The 7,373-nt window shown below is 44.3% G+C and overlaps 2 non-coding genes across 2 annotated transcripts; both read left to right on the forward strand.

The window, feature by feature from the left end:
- Positions 1–343: 343 nt before the first annotated feature.
- LOC142190995 (small nucleolar RNA SNORA26) lies at positions 344–462 on the forward strand. The gene has a single exon (XR_012714615.1). It is a non-coding gene; the product is annotated as a small nucleolar RNA SNORA26 (small nucleolar RNA).
- A 3,033-nt stretch (positions 463–3,495) lies between these two features.
- LOC142190991 (small nucleolar RNA SNORA26) lies at positions 3,496–3,608 on the forward strand. Its single transcript, XR_012714611.1, has one exon. It is a non-coding gene; the product is annotated as a small nucleolar RNA SNORA26 (small nucleolar RNA).
- The last annotated feature ends 3,765 nt before the right edge of the window (positions 3,609–7,373 follow it).

A 7,373-nucleotide genomic window follows, 5' to 3' on the forward strand; every position in this document is an offset into this window, starting at 1 on the left:
TTAGCCTGTGGCCGGACCCTCCTCTTCCTGTCTTGGTTTGGTTGCTGGTAAGTAGTGGTCTGTTGTGCGGGCTCCGGGATAGAGCGGCTGCCTATGCTGGGCGCTGTAGTGCGGGTGGGTGGTCTCTGCCGTGCACAATATAAGGGGTTGCATCGTATCCCGGGCTTATGTTCCGCCTGCTGTAGATAATAGCGGCGCTCACACTGCCCGGTGCAGATGGTGCGTCCTGCCCTGCGGTTATGTGCGGCTTGTCACTCTGTATTAGTCGCTCAGTAGGCCGCGGCGGTCTGGTCACGTGACTACGCCCTGCGTTATTGTGCTTGCCGTGTGCACCGCCCCTTCATTGCCCACTCAGAGCTGAGTTGCTCTGCGGTGACTAACACAGGGGGGCAGAGTATATCCTCTCTAAAACACAGTGTGGAGCCTCGTCCTCCTCCCTGTATCCTGTCGTGAGGTACAGCTCCAATGGCGTCCAGTCTGCAGGGTCAGGCGCCAGTGCACGTCTAGTCACTATTGCTGGTGGCATGCATTCATCAGTTACATTCAGCCTCTGTGTGGTTGGCGCTGTGCCCTGTATAGTGGCTGGTGCTGGTACTACAGCTTGGCTACCATTGACTTCACTGGGATCTGAGCCTGGCACCTATATTGCAGCTATCTGCTTTGTCCTCCATGCAGTGTATAGTACAGGGTGCAGAAATTGCCCTACATAGCTGATCCCTGTGGGGGCTGATGGGCCCCATTATGAACAGGGGTCTAGTAAAATCCTACACAACCCATTTAAGGATTCAGCATAACATTAACTTGTCACTGGCTGTGCACCAAACTCTCTGCTGCTAGAATGTATTTGCTCTGAGGGGGGTCTCTCTTGGTGTGGGTCTCTTGGCCTGGCTTCGCCCACTAGCTTGTCACCCTAACATGCCCTTTCATTGGCATTTGTTCCTGGTATGGTTCAAGACAGTGTATGTAAACATCTCTTAAAATCCTCCCTAATCTGCCTGATTTGACATGGGCTGATACCTCAGCATCCCATCCCAGGAGCTCATACGTTCTAGCTTCTACTTTTCAAATCCAACATAAATGAGTTGGTTTTAACACCCCACTCATGATTTGTGTAACGTGACCTCTGCCCTTAGCGGCAGAGATCTAGCATTGAAGTTGCCCACTCTTTGAGTGGCACCATAAGTACTAGCTAAAATGGCCAGAAATGTGTATAAAGGAGAATTTTATTAGGACCTAGTTTGAATCTAAATACATCAATTGCAGGTTTTGAAAAAAAATTGCATATTTTATATATGTAATTTCTGCAAAATTGGCCCAGTGCATTGTAGACCGTAAATTCTGTAGTAAACCATTTGTGCCCTCAATTGTTGTCTATTACACTTTGTACAGTTTCATCCTTTGTTAGATCTCTGCCTGCAATGCCATGGCAGAAATTTCTCGTCCTTTGTGGATATCCCCTTAGGGTATATGCACATCTGGTAGTCTAGCTGCCAAAGCTTCATGGCTGTATATCTAAATGGGCTACTCTACAGAATGTACACATATTTAGATAATCTCCTATCAAATTAAAGTGTGTGTGTGTATAGAGATATATATATATATATATATATATCATTTTAAGCTGGTATAGGACTTTCATAGAAGTGCATGACACTGTAATATATAACTTGTCTAAGCCTCGGCTCAAATCTGCATTCGTTCCATTCCCCTCTCCGTATGAAAAATGCAGAGAGAAGTCCTGCAAGCAGAACTTCGCTCTGCATTTTTTTTATGCAGAAACCACACGGACCCCATTAGTCTATGGGGTCCACAGGTTTCCTAAGGTAACTGCTTTTTATTTTATTTTTTTTAAATGTGGATTAGGTTTCCATTCTGGAGGAGGGAGGGAGGGGTCCCCAAGCAGACTCCCTGAACAGGAACCCATGCACAGATATAAACCAGGCCTAACTTCGTACTGTTGGATTGGTACAGAATCTGCCAAAATCAACAGAAAAAAAAATATAATTTCATTGGATTTCCACATAGTGGATGTGTAGCCTGTCCAGTGCTGGGGGAGCAGGACTGGGCACCTTGGTTTTGTCATGGAAGTTGCAGGATTTTTGACATGTTCAGTTGGTGCCTCTTGGTATAATCTCCCTGCTTGTGCAGTGTATTTATAAGTTTTGTTCTATACATATGTATTCTGTATTTCAACAGTCTTTATTTTCTTTTGCAGGAAATGTTTTGGAAAACCTTGTATTCCAGTGACGTTAGTGAAATATTCGACAGGGGGACTTTATTTTTAAGTAAGACTGGCTTGTTTTTGTGTGCGCAAGGAATCAGTGCTTCAAAATGGGGAAAATGAAAGAGTTGAATGAATTTGACCGTGGCATGATCATTGGCACAATTCTTGCGGGCAAGAGTGTAGCAGAGACTGCAAAACTGCTCGGCTTTTCACGTGCAACAGTATCTCGTGTCTATCGAGAATGTCCAATTCCCAAACAGCTGAGGACCAACAGCAGGCTAGTAGTGCTGCCCAGAAACAAACGGCTAAGTAAATGCTCCAGCGTACCATAAACTCCACATCATCATGCTGAAAGACACGGGTGTGTTTGCATTGTTGTAATTTTGTTGTTCCAGTGCAAAACATTGACCTGGTTCATGCACATGATCTGCTTTATGCAGTGACAAAGTGTGCAGCTTGGTTTACATCTTTATGATGTCTGCACCAGACAGTTGCTTACATGTATGTGTTTACACTACTGCTGAATTGATGCTTGTACTTAAATTGCTTAGAAATCTTGGTATCTAAGCCTAAGGGAAACTGTCACGAAGTTCTTTGTTCCTAAACATCAGCCTTATTGCTGCTGAGGTTTATGGTCCTATCGCTCTGAATTTGCTGGAGATGAGGCCCACACTTGTCTGTGGTAGATACAGGTACATTGTGCTATTACAGCAAAAGACAGGACACCTCTGCCTTGCAGTACACTGAACTGGGATAATGTACAGACTTGCTGATGGCAGAAGCTTGTGACCAGTTCTCTTTAAAAGTTGTCTTAAAATCTATGTAGCCCTAACTTCCCTCTAATCTTGCACCAAACTTGGTAGTGGATGTAGCCTGTTAAGTGCAAGTTTTACAGTACATGGAACACTGCTTGGCTTTTGTGCAACTTTCTACATAATCTTGTGCATGCTTGTATGCCGGGACTAGAAGCTAGACTCTTACTCAGTTTCTCTTGCACTCTTTGAGTTGCTACTAACTTCTAGAATGCATGCCTCATTTATTGGAAACTTAACAAAAATAATCCAACTCATGCCTCTTGATTAGACTTCACAAATGTAACTTTCTATAATACACCTTGGTATTGTTAGTTTGGTTTTCAGCAGTGAAATACATAGTCTATTCAGGTTTAATGAAGTGTACATATGGCATACTGAAGCTAATAAATGTATTATAAATCTGGCAGTGTTAAAACAATTGTATGACTTGGGTTTATATTCATCCCCTTTTTAGCTTTGCCCACTTTAAGACCTATTCTTTAAGTGGCCAACACAGGGGGGTATAATAAAGCTCTCTAAAACTCAAGGTGAAAATGTTTTTACTTTGTATCCTGTCGGGAGCTACAGTGCTTTGACCTGCACAGTTGTATATTACTTGTACTCATCTGTGTATTAAACCTTTGGTCTTCCTTTTTCTTGCAGGGCACTTGAGAATCATCTACAGATGTCCACTTACTATTACTTTTGGCTTGCAGTCTTGCTACCCTATGGCCAACTCTATTCAAGACCCCATGTAACTTGAACTACTGATGCGTCATGTGAATCAGTGGACTACTCTTGTGGATGCCCTTACAGCTTACACCTGTCTACTGGAGAGCTTGCTAAAATGTGTGCTTGGTATAACTCTACTATGCAGTGCGTAAACAATTTTTAGTTTAGCCTATATTTTATCACTTATTTGAGCGTTGTTCCATTCCCAGACTTGCTGAACTGAATCCTTGTGAGGTGAGAAGTTACAAGAATGGCTTTGGCTTGGTTATTCCTTATGTTCGGTGTTCATAACGATTAGGTGGGGGTTTTGTTTTGTTTTTTCCCTCCTTTTTCAGGTAAAATGGGCTAAAAAAAACTTGAATTCATTTGCAAAATCCTTAAGGAAACCTCTTGCGTCTAGTGGAACATCTCTTCAAATGAAAACCTTCCCGGGTGCTCTGACAGATGTGGTGTTGATATATTGGTAAGGATGTAAAGCACTTAGATAATCGTCAGGCTACGACTGCACTTCCTTATGCAGTCTATACAACGTAACTACCAATTAGTGGTATCAGGATCTGAGAATTTCTGATAATGGTTGTAATTTCATCTGATACAGTTAATGTAATGTTACAATAGTATTGTCAAACTAACAGTATGCCCAATTGTGCTTGCAGTATACTAAGCAGTCTTCTTTCCAGTAGCTTGAAGACCAGTGTGTCAGTGTAGGCAGATTGTTATGGAAAGTAAACTTTAGAGGACCATCGGGTTGATTTGGGACACTAAACTTCCCACAGGTCCTTAGGTATTGTGGGTTTAGTATCCCAGATCACCCTGTTTTAAAGGCAACTATGCCCATAGTTAAATCAAACCTTTATACTTAAGATTACTTTTATTGGATTCTTCTGGTGCTCCCACGAGCTGTGCAGTTCTTCAGTGAAGCTGGTTACATACACCCCAACTTCAAAGGTCTGGCACATCTGCGCTGCTGAGGTGTACTCCTGACTTCAGTGAAAAACTGCACCATTGAGGGTGTACAATGGCAGGGTATGAAGCTTTTAAGTGTGGGCATGTATGACTTGCCAGGGCAATTTGGGACACCAAGCCCCCTGGTCCACAAGGATCTGTAGGTGGTTTAGTATCTGAGAACACAAACCTGCTCATTTGAAGGGATTTCAGGTAATGCATTAAAGTTTTTGCCTTGTAGTAAACTTTTAAGATTCTGACTCTCAATGGATTAATAACCTTAAATTACAGAGACTGAGTTCTGCTTTAAGTCTTTAATCAGTTGTGAGCATTAAATATTATATATAAAATCCAGCTGAGTGTCATTTCTAATACTGCACAGATGAGACGGCTTTATTTTCTTATACCGTTCTCTGCTCTATACAGTATGCAAACGCACAGTATCTTACAAATTGTTAAAACTTGGTGTTCTCCAACCTGCATAAGTTTTCTTTGTGGACCTTTCACTAGACTAGTCTGTCAACTAGATACCACCCACTTGAAGAAGTGAGCAATACATAGGAAATTCTAATACTTCTACCTTCTGCTTTAATCTAGTCCTGGTTGTGGCTCCAAAAGCTGCAGCAAAGTCTGCACCAAGCTGTGTTTCTGCAAAGTGGGGCTTTAGACTAAAAGTGGCAAAACACTCACTACACATTGAACAGTTTACTGACGTTCCCCAAGTTTCCCATAAACTAAACCATGTACCAGTTCATTTTTAACATCTTTAATGACACTTGGGTTTCAGTCTTTCCTGAGTGTATAAGCCTTCACATATGTACCGTATTTTACGGACTATAAGGCGCACTGGACTATAAGCCGCATTGCCCATGAGCGCCTTATAGTCCGTCTCGGTTCATATATAAGGCGCACCGGACTATAAGCCGCAGTCCGGTGCGCATTATATCTTATTGAAAGCGGTGGCAGGCAGACTTTGCCAGCGGCCGCTTAACCCCCCGCGTGCCAGCCGCTTCTATTGGAAGCGCTCGGCAGGCGAGGAGGGGCTCTATCAGCAAAATCATGCTGATAGAGCCCAACCGTAAACGTTAGGTTAAACTACTACACCCCCCCCCCCCCCCCCCCCCCCCCCGTTACAGCAGGGCTGCCGGACACTTCCTATTCATTTCTATGGGAGCCGGCATGCGAGCGCTCCCTATAGAAATGAATGGAAAAAAGCAGTCCATTCATTTCTATGGGGAGCGCTCGCATGCCTGCTCCCATAGAAATGAATAGGAAGTGTCCGGCAGCCCTGCTGTGACACCGCCGTCCTGAAAGAGAACGTGAAACTTACCGAGCGGTGCAGGGTGGGCGGGCATTCAGGCCTCCTCTTCCTCCGATGTTCCGTCCTCCTCCGGCGCTCGCAAGCTGATAATGGCCAGGGCACATGCGCAGTAGAAGCATTATGCGCATGCGCCCCGGCCATTATCAGCGAGCGCCGGAGGAGAAGGACGGAACATCGGAGGCAGAGGAGGCCAGAATGCCCGCCCGCCCTGCACCGTTGGGTAAGTTTCACGTTCTCTTTCAGGACGGCGGTGTCACAGCAGGGCTGCCGGACACTTCCTATTCATTTCTATGGGAGCAGGCATGCGAGCGCTCCCCATAGAAATGAATGGACTGCTTTTTTCCATTCATTTCTATAGGGAGCGCTCGCATGCCGGCTCCCATAGAAATGAATAGGAAGTGTCCGGCAGCCCTGCTGTAACGCCGGCGTGTACGGCTGTGATACACGCCCGCGTTCGGTAGTGTGAATGCACCCTTACGGTGCCTTTTATGTATGTATGGAAGCGGCACGCAGTCTTTGCCGCCGCTTCCATCCATATATAAGCCGCACCGGACTATAAGCCGCACTTACGATTTCTGAGGAAATCGTAGGTTTTTATGTGCGGCTTATAGTCCGGAAAATACGGTAATGTTTTTATATATTTTGCTTCTAATAAACACATGGCAGCAGCAAGCCTTGCATTTGAGGCAGGGGTATACAATACAAAGTCTGCCTGCCCCATCCCCATGTCATTACTACTCCTGGTCTCACTAAGATGGTAAACAAAGCGAAGGTCTAAGTGAGCATAGTGGGAGATGCAGGGACATTGGACTGCAAATGCAGATTAAGATGCAGCTAAAAAGATCCTTGACAGTAGAGAAATGAGTACATTTCAGGAAGCTGCAGCCAGTATAAGTATATAGAAGGACTTGCACTCAAACTCACCGAAGCGGCAAACTGCTCTGAGAAGTGTATAGACTGTGTGCAAAGCTGTATAATCCAGAGGCTGTAAAGTTCCCCACCCACTTCCTTTAGTTTATAAAGATGTATTATACCTAGTACAGGCACAAAACAGCAATATTTAAGTGCATAATATTCTGCAGTCAACAGCATGAAAAATAATATACTCCATGCAATCATCAGGATATAGAATTGGACACACTAGTGTTCTTGCTGACACTTTGCACTTTGGAGGTCTGGCCAGTCTGCAATATGACCACTACAGGTGTTTTGGCTCAAAACAGGTCTGCTGGCTATCAAACGTACTGAGATTGCACAAACCCCCCCCCCCCCCCTTATCAGTATCATCCTGTCCAAGTCTATACAGCAAAGCTGACAAACTGCAAGAAACATTTTTTTTTTTTTGTGAATCATTAAC

The sequence above is a fragment of the Leptodactylus fuscus genome, chromosome 1 (assembly GCF_031893055.1).
Source record: "Leptodactylus fuscus isolate aLepFus1 chromosome 1, aLepFus1.hap2, whole genome shotgun sequence".
In the NCBI taxonomy this organism is placed as follows: Eukaryota; Metazoa; Chordata; class Amphibia; order Anura; family Leptodactylidae; genus Leptodactylus; species Leptodactylus fuscus.